This window comes from Mercenaria mercenaria, chromosome 4 (assembly GCF_021730395.1).
Source record: "Mercenaria mercenaria strain notata chromosome 4, MADL_Memer_1, whole genome shotgun sequence".
Lineage (NCBI taxonomy): Eukaryota > Metazoa > Mollusca > Bivalvia > Venerida > Veneridae > Mercenaria > Mercenaria mercenaria.
In genome coordinates this window covers 60,122,620-60,138,387 of record NC_069364.1, presented here as the reverse complement: position 1 = coordinate 60,138,387, position 15,768 = coordinate 60,122,620, and the positions used below count along the sequence as shown (strand labels likewise).

The 15,768-nt window shown below is 35.6% G+C and overlaps 1 protein-coding gene across 15 annotated transcripts in view; it reads right to left on the bottom strand.

The window, feature by feature from the left end:
• The window catches only part of LOC123551877 (suppressor of lurcher protein 1-like), a 377,473-nt gene that overhangs the window by 139,388 nt on the left and 222,317 nt on the right, over window positions 1-15,768 (bottom strand). The window contains exon 1 of one of the 15 annotated variants that reach the window (XM_045341130.2): window positions 13,548-13,914. The exons of the other annotated variants lie outside the window; for them this stretch is intronic. The gene's annotated coding sequence lies outside the window, so the exon portion shown is untranslated. Of the gene's footprint in view, window positions 1-13,547; window positions 13,915-15,768 lie in introns of those variants that run through there. 15 annotated transcript variants of the gene reach the window in all.

Sequence of the window (15,768 nt, the reverse complement as noted above, 5' to 3'; positions counted from 1 at the left end):
GAAAGGACCGACATGCGTTCACTTTTGGGAGATTTTTTCTGTTTCTCTGGAAAGGCAACACGTACTAAACTGGCAAAGTTTTGCAGAAAACATATGCATTTGTTTGGAGTTATTTCCTCTTCAAATATATCGTTAACTATTCTCCCTTTATGTATGTTCAAACAGTGTTATCAGTTCTAGTTATTGCTATAGGATCGTTACATCAATAATTGTTTTGTACTAAATTACAAAACATAAGCTCCAATGATTAAATAATGAATCCTTCAATGGTAATGCATCACTGTTCAGACTTAATACAGGCCACTAAATCTCACGGACGATGTCGCAGTAATTACGTGATTTGTTTCCGTCAATTTTATCACGATCGCAATATCAGAAAATTTCCAGACAAAAAAAAAACTGATGGTAATAAACTTTGCTTCTGATATTGCATAATTATTGCAGGCTTTTGCCTAGTCCTGTGAGAATTCAATCAAAAGATGCGTACAGTGAAAATCCATATTTCATATCAAAATATGAAGATCGGACTGCTCTAGTCCTAATATGTGAAATATTACGATATATTGATGCTTTCTTATCGACGTTTTGTAATCTATAAAATGCGTATTTCTGTAATATAATTCTGTCAGACTGATAGGATTTCTTTGACAGCTTGTAAATTACTACGTTCAATGTTGACTTAAAAATTCAATTACAAAATTAAGCTGTAGTTAGTAAAGAAATGCCGACTGATGTCATGGTAAATGAAACTGATACATTTATAAATGAATATTTACATTCACTTAGTATTTTGTATAAACAGAAAATAACGTGTAATTTATATAAACACTGGCGGAATAGTATCAATGGCGATTTTTTACGTGATAGTGCACGTGTGATCTGACGCAGTTCACAAAAACATAAACAAAACTGCGTCATTTGAAAAATAAATTGAATATCTATAATCAGAACATTAAAAAGAACATTAAGTAATAACTGAAGCTTCTCTTTCTTACGACAATTATTAAAAGTTGTGTCGCTCAGTGTCTGTAAATCATGTACAGATAAAAAACAGATACAATTTTTGACCTATGTTGTCTCACCATTAACATGTCACATTCCAGACAATTTATCTGAAGACAGATAAGGGATGATTATTGTTTCAACTTTATTTCCAAAGACCAGTGAACTACATGTTAAAAGGCAATGTCCCTTCTAGGGAGGTAAAGTGGGAAGTGGGGCTGAACAAATTAGTGATGAAACCTGAAGGCAGAACGAACAAAATGAGCTTATAAATCTACGCACGTGTTATCAATATAATGCCCTTTTACATTGTGGATAAGAAGCAGGTATTCCTCATTCGAATGTAAAGATTTCAGTTAAAGGCCCTTTTGAAGATCATACCAACGTTTTTGGGTTACTATTCTGCTTCAATTGAATTTAACGCATCGCTATACGCCATGCATATTCGATAACTACGCATTATTCCCTGCGATCAAGTCATAAATGTTACGATACTCATTGAATTGCGACTTTGGACTGCAACGGCGCTAGTATACATGAGAAAATATACATGTTTATAGTTGAAATCGGTAAAAAGAATCGAGCGAGTATAGCACACTCAAGTACATTGTACTTTTATTTTACCTATTGTTTACACAGACTTAAACTACAACACTGATCATGCTGAATTCCTTAAAAAAATTAGAAATGCGAGCACGTATCAATCACTTTCAAACACAAATCAAATTTAATTTTTCTGCTACGTGTTGTTGTAATTTGAACAGTAAAGTAGCTGAAATAATGAAATTTATTTCCCGATAATTAGTAAACCGAATGTGAATCACGCGCTTCTGTACGCCTAGAAGATACGAATCGACATAAGTTTCCATTTGAACGAGTTGCGATAAATTATTCAATGAAAACTGAAAACAAATATAAATTAGTGTACCTTGTAGTACAGTGACTATCTGAATGCTAATACAAAACGAATGAAATGAAAGAAGTTGAAAGTGAATATGTGTGAATAAGTTAATTAAATATTTGTAATAAAAAAAAACCTCTTAAACGACATGGAATGACATCATACCTCACTATTTTCCATTCGTTTATGAAAATTTAGTTGTCAATAAATGCTCAATGTTGCAACTGAATAACACTGTTGAACCGACCACTAAGTAATGGAAAATATATTTAGTATGGGTTTAATTACATAACAATAATAAGACGTCCTTACAAATGTCGCGAACACTTGACCCTGGAACAGTTACTTAGTATATAGGAATAAATTTGATATACATGTATTACAAAGTGTATTAGTCTGAAATATTATGAATGCAAAAATTTAATTCTTCTGAACTATCTTGAGACGGAGTCCTTTCAAAATGTAAAAAAATCGACCGAAGAAGCATTGAAATGAAAACTGAGCGATTTTCTATCAATAAATATAAGAACAAGGTATAATTCATGATGATGAACGGAGCGAAACCAAAATTAATTGATTCATTGACGGCAATTATTTGTACGAAAATCAATCAAATCCAATTTTCTTACTTCTTAAATCACATCGACAAGTTACATTTCATCAACTAAATTGTATCCTAACTGCATTTCATTTTCAATTGCTTGAGCCTATGAATCAATTTATACTGACATTACAAAGTCACTTCAATCGCTTAGACATTTTCTTGATAAGAAACCATTAAATATTTACTAGCAATTCCTTCCAATTTATTACTGTTTTCAGGCCATGCCTTAGCATCTCTTTGGAATGAAATGTCGATATCTAATAAATCACACATTTCACAGGCTATCTTATCTGAACGAGTTAGAAATATAGACGGAGGTAAATGTTCAGTTTTACAGTCCAGAACCGTTGATGATAAATATTTAAGCAAGAATCTTGCGGATTTACTTTCTTCTTTGAATAATTCAGAGCTAGCAGTTTGAATAATTCAGAGCTAGCAGATAATACTGTGGGCAATAAATTTTCCACTCACGTCAAATAAATCTTTGACTCGAACAATAATGTCTGAACCTTCTTTAAAAGCATTATACGCCTTTAAAAGGAAGTTTTTTTCTCTATTGTCTGTTGCAGGATTATGAATATGTATTGCCAGAAATTTATAAATTCTATTGGTTGAAATATTTAGTAAAAGGAAATTCAACGTTATTTGTGTCCAACTACTACAGAATTCAACTAATCTGATTGTTTCTTTATGTCTAAAATAAAGGTTTAGTAAGAAAAATGTATTTATTTGTACTTCCCCGTGAAAGTACTACTACAACGTGTATATTAATCACTCTCGTCAACTGATATCTGATGGCGCGTTTGAATTTTGGTGGCTCGTTTCTCTCGTAGCCTTATTTCTGGTGGCATGTTTCTCTCGACACCTGATTTCTGGTGGCATGTTTCTCTCGACACCTGATTTTTGGTGGCATGTTTCTCTCGACACCTGATTTCTGGTGGCATGTTTCTCTCGACACCTGATTCCAAGTGGCATGTTTCTCTCGACACCTCACTTCTGCTGGCATGTTTCTCTCGACACCTGATTTTTGGTGACATGTTTCTCTCGACACCCGATTTCTGGTGGAGTGTTTCTCTCGACACCTGATTTCTTGTGGAGTATTTCTCTCTTTAACTAATTTCTGGTGGCATGTTTCTCTCGACACCCGATTTCTGGTGTCATGTTTCTCTCGACTACTCATTTCTGGTGTCATGTTTCTCTCTTCAACTCATTTCTGGTGGCAGGTTTCTCTCGACACCCGGTTTCTGGTGTCATGATTCTCTCTTCAACTCATCTCTTGTTGCATGTTTATTTCGATACCCGATTTCTGGTGGCATGTTTCTCTCGACACACGATTTCTAGTGTCATGTTTCTCTCTTCAACTTATTTCTGGTGGCATGTTTCTCTCAACACCTGATTTCTGATGGCATGTCTCTCATGTCACCTAATTTCTGGTGGCATGTTTCTCTCTACATCCGATTTCTGGTGTCATGTTTCTCTCGACACCTGATTTCTGGTGTCATGTTTCTCTCGACACCCGATTTCTGGTGTCATCTTTCTCTCTTCAACTCATTTCTGGTGGCATGTTTCTCTCGACACCTGATTTCTGTTGGCATGTTTCTCTCGACACCCGATTTCTGGTGGAGTGTTTCTCTCGATTCCTGATTTCTAGTAGCATGTTTCTCTCGACACCTGATTTCTGATGGCATGTTTCTTCCGACACCCGATTTCTGGTAGCATGTTTCTCTCGACACCTGATTTGTGGTGGCATGTGTCTCTCTTGTCACCTGATTTCTGGTGGCATTTTTCTTCCGACACCAGATTTCTGGTAGCATGTTTCTCTCGACACCTGATTTGTGGTGGCATGTGTCTCTCTTGTCACCTGATTTCTGGTAGCATGTTTCTCTCGACACCTGCTTTATGGTGGCATGTGTCTCTCTTGTCACCTGATTTCTGGTGGCATGTTTCTTCCGACACCCGATTTCTGGTAGCATATTTCTCTCGACACCTGATTTGTGGTGGCATGTGTCTCTCTTGTCACCTGATTTCTGGTGGCATGTTTCTCTCGACACCTGCTTTCTGGTGGCAAGTGTCTCTCTTGTCACCTGATTTCTACTTGCATGTTTCTCTCGTCACCTCATTTCTGGTGGCATGTTTCTTCCGACACCCGATTTCTGGTAGCATGTTTCTCTCGACACCTGATTTGTGGTGGCATGTGTCTCTCTTGTCACCTGATTTCTGGTGGCACGTTTCTCTCGACACCTGCTTTCTGGTGGCATGTGTCTCTCTTCTCACCTGATTTCTACTTGCATGTTTCTCTCGTCACCTCATTTCTGGTGGCATGTTTTTCTTGACACCTGATTTCTGATGGCATGTTTCTCTCGACACCTGCTTTCTGGTGGCAAGTGTCTCTCTTGTCACCTGATTTCTACTTGCATGTTTCTCTCGTCACCTCATTTCTAGTGGCATGTTTTTCTTGACACCTGATTCCTGGTATGATGTTTTGCATCGAGGAAGCCAATATCTTTGGTATGATGTAGTTAGGAAGAGAACCCGCGACCTCCCGCATTGGAAGTGGACGCACTATAAATATGCTACTTGGGCGGTAAACAGGTGTCAAACTGGTCATAGTTCTCATCATTTAAAAGTAGAATTCTTTCTATTTAAAGATTTTTATATATTGATTTTACTGCGTGCAGCAATTGATTATTGCATGATACCTCAAAAGCTAGCCACATAGTACACCTGCGTTATATGAAAGTGTTGATACTTAACTATACACTACGTCATGAAGTAAGTTTTTCCCGACTTTGTCATGAGAGCCTGAAGGCTATTTGAATCACTCTCGAGTCTGCTTTCGGAAAAAGAAACAATGACGTCATATGGGGCATGACTTAGCGTGACTCAAACCGACCTACTGGTTTATTGGACGATATCTAATCCGCTAGACTTCCATAACTTTTTAATAAGCTACGTTGTTTCAGTCACTGGAAGTTGTTCTTATAAATAATATACTCAGTTACCAAGACATTGCATTGACAAGTTAAATCATTAGTAATACATATATTAACAAGGCAGTCTCAACGACAGCTAAATCCCCCGCCACTGCTATGGATAGTGAAAGGGTAAACCTTTGATTTTAGCTGTGACCTTGACCTTGAACTGACATGGCTGACTCATGAATTCTGCACAACGTCTTGACGAGGTGATCATTTGACCCAAGTTTGATGAAAATCCTTCAAGGGGTTTAGGAGATACAGAGTGGACACCAAATGGAAGGCTCAAACCTTCTACCCTTAGTTGTGACCTTGAGCTTGAGCTGGCATGGTTGACTCATAATTTCTGCACATCGTTCTGATGAGGTAATCATTTGACCCAAGTTTTATAAAATTCCCTCAAGGGGTTAAGGAGATAGAGCGGACACGAAATGGAAGGCTCAAACCTTTGACCTTCAGTTGTGACCTTGACCTTGAGCCGACATGGCTGACTCATAAGTTCTGCACATCGCCTTGATGAGGTGATCGTTTGACCCAAGTTTGATGAAAATCCTTCAAGGGGTTTAGGAGATAAAGAGCGGACACAAAATGGAAGGCTCAAACTTTTGACCCTAAGTTGTGACCTTGACCTTGAGCCGGCATGACAGACTCATGGGTTCTGCACATCGTCTTGATGAGGTGATCATTTGACCCAAGTTTTATAAAAATCCTTCAAGGGGTTTAAGAGATATAGAGCGGACACAAAATGGAAGGCTCAAACCTTTGACCCTGAGTTGTGACCTTAACCTTGAGCTGGCATGGCTGACTCATGGGTTCTGCACATCGTCTTGATGAGGTGATCATTTGATCCAAGTTTTATAAAATTCCTTCAAGGGGTTTAGGAGATATAGAGCGGACACAAAATGGCAGGCTCTAACCTTTGACCTTGAGTTGTGACCTTGACCTTGAACCGACAAGGCTGACTCATGGGTTCTGCACATCGTCTTGATGAGGTGATCATTTGACCCAAGTTTGATGAAAATCCTTCAAGGGGTTTAGGAGATATGGAGCGGACTCGAAAGTGTTACGGACGGAAGGACGGACGGAAGGACGGACGGACGGACGCAGACCATTCCTATAATCCCTCAGCCACGGCGGGGGATTAATAAATAGTTTATTCTGTGTTAAAAATAAATAAATGAAATGCCTGTCTCATTAGCACGGTTAAAACTGTACATCAATGAACAATTATAACAGTAAAATCAATATGTCGATAACAACATGAAATATACTACAAAAATGTAAGTCATCATATTTGATTAAATATTAATATTTTACACCTTGTTAAGCTACTGAACAGCCGTATTTCCTGATCAAGTTTCCTTTCTCTAGGTAGAAAATGACTAAAATTATGTCACGGTACGGAATGAGCAACATTGTAATGTATAATACGTTCAGTCAGCCTGCTCAGTTGGTAGAGCAATCGCCCTGTTAAGAAGAGTCCCAGGTTCGAGTCCCGATTGTACATTTTTCTCACCCTGTGACATTTGGACCCAACGGGAGACTGTGGCATGCTTTCTTGGTCAGTCTTACGAACCGTGCAATAAATTGTACCTACGGCATTCGAGGACGACATTCTAAGTTTTGACGCATATGTCACGGTGCGGACTCATATTAGAAGACAATATGTATTAGACAGCCGGCTGGCTCGGTCGGTAGAGAACTCTGTAATACTAAGTATTTTATAAATTTTGGAGTCCAGAAACCTGTATCCTACCATTTAGAGTCTGCTGCTGTAAGGTTTAGTTGCTTGATTGAGTTGTTTATGTTTGCTGATGACCAAATGCTCACGAATACATAGATGCGCACATATCTCTATGTAAACGTATAAAGAAAAAACATAAATAACACTCATTGGTCTTATTTCATCGTTCTGTTCTACATGTATTTTATGTACCATTATGTCTATCAAATATAATGATCAAATTTGAATAATATAAGGGAAATTTGATATGTTCCATGTTGGAGCATTTACATTTTTAGTATTACAGCTCCAGTTACTTGGGGGTTAAAAGCGTACATAGTCGTATATTTGTAGCATTATTAGTTTGCTTTAATTATTTTTGGTTCTTCTATTCTTCCTGTATCTGGTAAAATTATAATTGTTACAGTTGTAAGCATTTATGTTAATTACACAAAGAAGGGAAAAAAGAAGGGAAAAATACCAAGGGCAGATTAAATGTATATCAGGAGTTGAAAGTTAACTGTTTCTGTTCATGCAACGTTGTCAAATAAATTGTGATATATATTTTACAATCATTTTATCTCAGTGTGCAATCGTGTGTGCAACTGTAATTTGGCTCTCATAATACTAACAATACATTACACACAGATAACACTTAAATAACACAGACTAATGTACGGTATAATTCTGATATTTAATAGTTTATTTTCACTTAAACTTGAGAATTACATCCTAACAGTACATGATTAATACTTAATGTGCATCTTCAGGTTTTAACAACATTTCAAATAAACTTCTCAACTCCATCCAAGAATAAGACAATATTTTATTTACAGCGCCCGAAAGACATTAACTTGCACGGAGGAAATGCCTTTCCGGCATACATCTTCCTTTTAGGATTCTGCGAAGAATAATTGACTACCGATAATGCCATTTAATACAGTTCCATTTACTCCAAGTCCTTACAGAATTACCGATCATGGTCATACATCACAGTTACATATCACGGCTGTCCCTTGGGGTTTTATCGTCTCCGAGATTTGCGTATCACTTACTAAAATTGTCAATTTTCTTTCTACCTTACTAGCAAAAGCGTTAGGACTACATCATAAAAGGCATTAGATTTCTGGGAAACATTTTAATAACATACATCACTGCAACCTAATGCCAAACGTTCAATGAAATCGGATCTATAAAATGTATGCAGTCGCATACAGCAAAATTTGATAAACTAAATTAATACGCGGCCCAATTCAGTAATATGAACTTAATCATTGTAATGCGTTTCAATTTCGAAGTAATTTTGTAACGCCAAGTTGATCCACTTTTATTCCGAATTGCTATTTTTTTGTTAAAATTTTAATCCTGTCTCTTGTTTCAAAATGAGTTCACAGTATTATTCTTGAAGACGAGGATATTATCATTTACACTGTATAAGATTCTTTCACCGGTTGTAGGTGCAGATGGGAATTCCCGGTCTCGAGGGTTACTGTTTAGGCAGTTACGAGGCTTCAGCCGAGTAATCGCGTAAACAGTTACCCGAGATCCGGATATTCCCATCTGCACCTAAAACCAGTGACAGAATCTTTTTCTTGCATACCATATTAAAGAAATAGAAATAGAAATAAAATCAATCGAACGGCTTTCTTTTTAGAAATATTTCTTCTAGCTGCGTATTTAAACAAAGCGCGGGAAACCAACGTCCGTAAACAGGAAAGACGTCATGACGTTTCAAAGACAAATAACAATGTTTAGTTATGAATTTTTGATAAAATAACGTTTTCTGAATCGAGATATATACTATAAGGAAACAAAAGGAACTGTCAAGGTATCGGATTTTTATTCCGTTTTTATGAAAAAAAATGTAAATTGCTACATATATGTAGTTCGTAATACGTCATTTACAGCACGAGAGTCATCTTACACCCCGGGGTGTAAGATGGATTTTTTCAGCACCGATAAAAAATACTGGAAATCCCCGTCTGGTATGCAAGAATACAACAGCTCACACTATGAAGCAAATAGCGCCAAAGACATAATTGCTATATCTTATACAATGACGTGAAAACAGAAGTATAATTATTGCGCAAGTATTGCACGCGCAACCAAACGCACTTTCTCTTCTAGCACGAATATTAAGCAAGCAAATTTTACAAAGCGAAAAAAATCGTATTATTAAAATACACTAACCTATACTAAAGCTCATGTGAATCTGTGACAATACTAACACACATGTGATCATCAAAACAAAGTATCACCTAATAAGAAGAGCCTTAAAAGCATTGGACACTTAAAAGCAAAATGCTAACATACTCGGTTTAAGGGTGTCTCTTTATGAAAGGTAATGAAAAGTGCAAGTAAACGTTCTTCACGCCCCCACCACCTTAAATTAGTTTAAAGTGTTATACAGAAACACTAAACGGACTCAACGATCCTAAGAGAACCAAAATGTCAACACTGTATCCAAGTGCATGGCTGAAACACAACAATCAAATACTGTTGTTGTGAAAGTTAATAAAGTTTTTCGGCGGAAATACACATCATTATACAAAACATTTCAAACATAGGCGAGAATACGGATGGACAAATCTAAAACACACATTTCCATATGAAGCTTATTGCACATCAACTCTAAAATGGACCAAGGTCAATAAAACTCAAAGAACACTTAGGGTGACTTTTGACTAAGGCAAACTAAATTCTATATAGATGAATAGTTTTCAAACACACTTTCGAACAGTATGCACCTTCTCTCAAGGAGCCGACACTGAAAACAAACAGCAACAGCATGCACCTTCTCTCAAAGAGCTGACAATGAAAACAAACAGCAACAGTATGCACCTTCTCGCAAAGAGCTGACAATGAAAGCAAACAGTAACAGCATGCACCTTCTCTCAAAACGCTGAGCTGGCACTGAAAGCAAACAGTAACAATATGCACCTTCTCTCAAAGAGCTGACACTGAAAGCAAACAGTAAGAGTATGCACCTTTTCTCAACACTGAAAGCAAACAGTAACAGAATACACCTTCTCTCAAAGAGAGCTGACACTGAAAGCAAACATTAAGAGTATGCACCTTTTCTCAACACTGAAAGCAAACAGTAACAGCATGCACCTTCTCCCAAAGAGCTGACACTGAAAGCAAACAGTAACAGTATGCACCTTCCCTCAAAGAGAGCTGACACTGAAAGCAAACAGTAACAGCATGCACCTTCTCCCAAAGAGCTGACACTGAAAGCAAACAGTAACAGAATGCACCTTCTCTCGAAGAGAGCTGACACTGAAAGCAAACAGTAAGAGTATGCATATTCTCTCAAAAAGCTGAGCTGACACTGAAAGCAAACAGTAACAATATCCATCTTCTTTCAAAGAGCTGACACTGAAAGCAACCAGTATCAGTAAGCAGTTTTTCTCAAAGAGCTGACAAACTGAAAGCAAACAGTAGCAGCATGCAGTTTCTTTCAAAAAGCTGACACTGAAAGCAAATAGTAACAGTATGCAGTTTCTCCCAAACAGACAGGAATGTTCTCATAGCATATATTTATCGCTCACTTTTGCTACATGCACACTGTAATTTGATCTTGTGATAAATCTTGTGATAAATGGAATTTCTCCAACGCTTTGTCTTCCGGAGCACTAAACCCAATGTAAATTTTCCCAAGGTTCCGCAAGTAGTAATACAATCGGAATATATAGAAATTCATAATTGTACTACGTGATTGCACTATATGAGATTGTAATCTAGATTCCTATATTATTCTAATTTCTTGTAATGGAAAACAAATGTAATGTCATTTGCCAATATCAATTATGTGGCTACATTATGCGGAATTTGTAAAATGGGTTATTAAATGAAATTGCTGAAATACTACATGTACAATATATATGTAAATTAAAGTAAACATTTCCAATTAACTAATCAAATGAAAATTGCCGATATATATATCTCTAAGACTTTCAAATACAACTACTGTTCCCACAGTATCAGCCATTTGTGTCTTTAATTATTTTGCCGGGCATTCAAACAGTCCAATGTATTTACTTCGGCAAGTCCTTACATTATGCAGATTTTAAAACTACTTGTAGGGTCTAATGCATTCAACTGTGGAGTTTTGGCGGCTATTCTTAAAGCTATAAGCGCAGTCTTTGCAATTATTGCTTAAATCACTTGCATTCTTGTGTGTAGTTTTGATAACACTTGTATGACGTTTCGTATTTTGAAAATTCCTTAGTATGTCGCGACTCATTGTAAACGGTCAGAGGCATATGTGATCCGATTTGCCAATAAATGACATGAAATAAAACCAAAATTGCACATTTTATGAAGATACACAGGGTCATTTCAGTTATTCTATAATTGCATTTATTTAATTTCAAGTCGGACTATTTTATATTTCAAATGTATCTTAACTTACTTTGTGCTCACTTAACCGCAAAACTCCAATGTTTAGTAAAGTTACAGCTTTTGTGTTCAATGTTGACAATATCTTAGCCAAAAACGAACTAATCAATATACATTCTTTATGTAAATAATTTGAAATGATATAGTTCATAATCAATTTCAGACAAACATTCTAAGTAATTTCATTTAATATGGTGAATCACCTATGCTTCTCTTGAGTTATGACAGTAGCAAACACTTAAATATCTACTGACCGAATATCATATTCGGATTTTGTGATTAGTGCAGGCTAGATAATTGCTTAAGAATTATTTCCAACTCCAAGAAATTTCATTGTCATAAATGCACAACAAACATGAGGCCGGTATTTTAATGCTCACAACTTGGTCATAAAATGAAATAATTATGGCTTGCCATTACTTTTTCTGATAGGAGCGCAAATTCGGTGCAGTAGTTTAACAGCTTTCTTCCAACGCGGTATCAATTTGAACACAAAAAACCATGACTTCCTTCACTGTGGTTTATGTTTGAAGAGAAGATAATTAGTAATTAACGAAGTTTATGTTATTGTTTTGCAGAACTGATTCCAGTCTGTCAATATCATATCAAGTTTGATTCCATAGTTGCAAAATGATTTCGTAATTTGCAAAGGTAATATCTGGACAAAACTGAAGCAGACAAATTTGGAAAATGCTCCAGTTTTTGCTCTTGTGCCCATCGCTGTCTCTCAAGGTTGCCTATCATTGATAGTTCCTAAATCCCCTTGAATTATTTTAAAGTAATTATTAATACAAACAGTGACATAATTACTTGATATTAAAATAAGTATAATTATAATTAATTTGGACCTAACGTCTCACTCATTTAAGTCCTTAGTTATGACAAGTATCTTTAAATTTACTTCCGTAGTTGCAGAATTATTTTCTGTGCCCCCCCCCCCCCCACCCCATAAAAAAGGAAATACTGATTATAAAAAGGGGGGATTGCAAAAGGCATATTTTAATCACAGACAAATATATCTCTTCTTTTAATTAATATGCACAGTGATGGAATGCATTTCTATGTCAAAATTTCGCATTTTAAAAGTAGGATGTGTTCAGTAAATAATTGTTTTCATACTGCAGTTATATAAGCATCAGTATTAATAATCTATCCAGAACTAACGGCATTAGGAAATAAATAATGGTTATTAAAGGTTATTCATTCTTTACAAAGGATGTTTCTGACAGTTTTCATCGCAGTTACATTGTTTAGCTTTTCATCCAGTATAAAGATTGTGGAGAATTTTAGTCACTAATGCATTCGCATAGAATACATTAATTTAAACAAAATGATGAAATTTATACATAGTTGAAACGGCACATTCTTTGATGATGCTAGCCAGACATGAGCAGTTTACGACACGTTAGCATGACTAAATGAACGTGACACAAGTGTTACTCCAATCGTGTAAACTTTACAGAATAAAACGAATAACATCGGCATCAGAGGCTCAGGCGATTTTGCAGTTTAGTAACAGAAGGTTCACAAATTAAGATAAAAGTAAACTAAATGAAAAAGCCTAGAACGAACGCAGACCTACATGTTGCGCTTATTTTTCCGAAAACATATAAGGTACGAGTAGTTTTTTTAATAAAACTACACTGAATAAATAATACAAAATAAGTGAAACCATTTAACTTGAGAAGAATTTCAATGATGCCAGATGATTACAATAAATGCTACTGTCATGGTACGTATTTAAATATTTTTGTAATAATGATATAATTGTTGTAACATATAAAATATTTAACCATTAGTCTCAGGAACAAGCAAAAGATGTCTTTGTTGATCACTGATCTATTAATATTTCTGGTCCATTGGTTCTCCTGTAATGTCACAATGTTACCAACACAAGACAATTATATTATTACTTTTATCTGAAAGACCTGATTAATTTACCTTTTTCCAAGATCTTGAGATAGTCCATGTTATGATACCATATTTATAGATATTTCATAAACATTACTTTTAAGGTATTGAGACAAAGTCAACAAAGTTAAAGCAAAATAGTATTCACTGTTAGTACACTGTCAACACTCAACTGTTATCAATTTGTAAAAACGGTCTTTATTCCAGACAAACTATTTCCACAGAAAAAAATCATTAATCAACTCAAAGAGATTTCTCATACAAAAAGCATATAATCCGCACCGAAATACAAACACAAATGAATGAACGACTGTAATCTTATATCAACCAATATGTTACAGAAGTCAAAGAGACAATGCCTCTCGTTTCATCTGAGAGAACAGCCGTATTGGACGCGGGTCTCTGGGCAAAATGTGTCTATAGATAGAAGCAACGCTAAAATCAATGAAGATCAGGCGAACACTGCCAGAAAACAAACCGTTATTGACAGAACATTAACTGCTTATAAATACTTTTTCCCATAGAATGAACATTATTATTGTATTTCTATAAAATGATGAAATTTGCCATAAAAGCGAGGGAAATTTGGACACATTATCGTCTAAAACGAATACATCAAAACGTGTGGCGGGACATTTTCTTCCTTTATTTACAGTTTAATATTATAGAAAGAATTTACAGTTTTATACAGAAAGAAACAATGTGGCTAAAAAAACACTAATTCAATAGTGTAAGGAAAACTAATATCAAATTACATGAAAAACATTTTCTTTTGCATAGAAAGGTCATAAAGTCACATCTTCAAAAGTTCTCTATAAACCTCTCTTCGAATACATACTTTTTATGTGTATTAAAACAGAAGTATATTTAATGTAAAACTGACAAACTATGACACTTCTACCCCTTTTCAGAGTAAAAATAAATGAAAGTGACATGTCTAAAATCCATAAATGCTGACAGAAGTCTAACATCTTGATAAAAGAAATTCGTCTTTGAATTGTGAGAAATGTTGAACCAAAATTTCCTGTATTAATGCAAGAGTATGTTGTCACGCCAACTAATCATTTATAAATTACTGGGGAGAGAATAGTAGACCTCTGTCCAAGGGAAACGCCAGTCGCAGATATTTTATTTAATGAAATTAACTTGTAAATAGTTTTTTAATTTAATTTTAGTATTTTGTTCTAATTTATTCTTAAATTAATTGCAGGCAACATAACGTCTCAGTTCGTAACCTTTTTATCAAAGAATGTAAGCTAATTTATGAATTTGTAACGATTTGTTGATAAGACTTTAGTACGTGTAATTGCGTAGATGTCTGAAATCAAATTTTGTTCTTTTTCGTTGATTCTGTTGCACGAAAATATTATTGTTACTGTGTTACTATTTAAATTAAACATATGCAGTATTTTTGTTGTTTTATTGAGGTGGTATCACAATGCATGGGACACATAAAAGGTAGATTAACTAAAAAAAACCATAGAACGCAGATTTTGGAGGAACGATAAACACATTCATTTAAGATTATATTATACTCATAGAGACTTCTAAATGAGCATGGATCCAATATCCTATATGGTAAAATGATACCCTAGAAATAAAGGATGATTGCAAGACGTTTTACTGCAGGAAGTTAATGAAATACGGTTCTTACTTTAAGTTACAGTTGAGGTGGAAATTTCAAATATGAGCCGTGCCATGGGAAAACCAACATAGTGGCTTTGCGACCAGCATGGATCCAGACCAGCCTTCGCATCCGCGCAGTCTGGTCAGGATCCATGCTGTTCGCTAACAGTTTCTCCAATTCCAATAGGCTTTAAAAGCGAACAGCATGGAGCCTGACCAGACTGCGCGGATGCGCAGGCTGGTCTGGATCCATGCTGGTCGCACACCCACTATGTTGGTTTTCTCATGGCACGGCTCATATAATTTTGATCTTCTCGGGGATTAGAATGAAATGTATATGTGATATCTATAGAATAAATGGTAACACTCTGTGTTGTTATACTTTTGGAATTGGTAAAAATGAGGTTTATACATTTAATTGTTTTTAAAAGTGTTTCGGAGCATGAATTCATTTGGAACGATTGTGGTTCAAAACAACTGGGAAACAAATGTTTAAATACCAGTTCGCCATTTATTTTAAACAATAAGACAATATAACAGTCTTAAAAAATACGAATTATGAGAAGAAGAAAATCAAAGTTTACGCAATGCTCATCGTTATTATTGAATAACTGCCATAAAATTG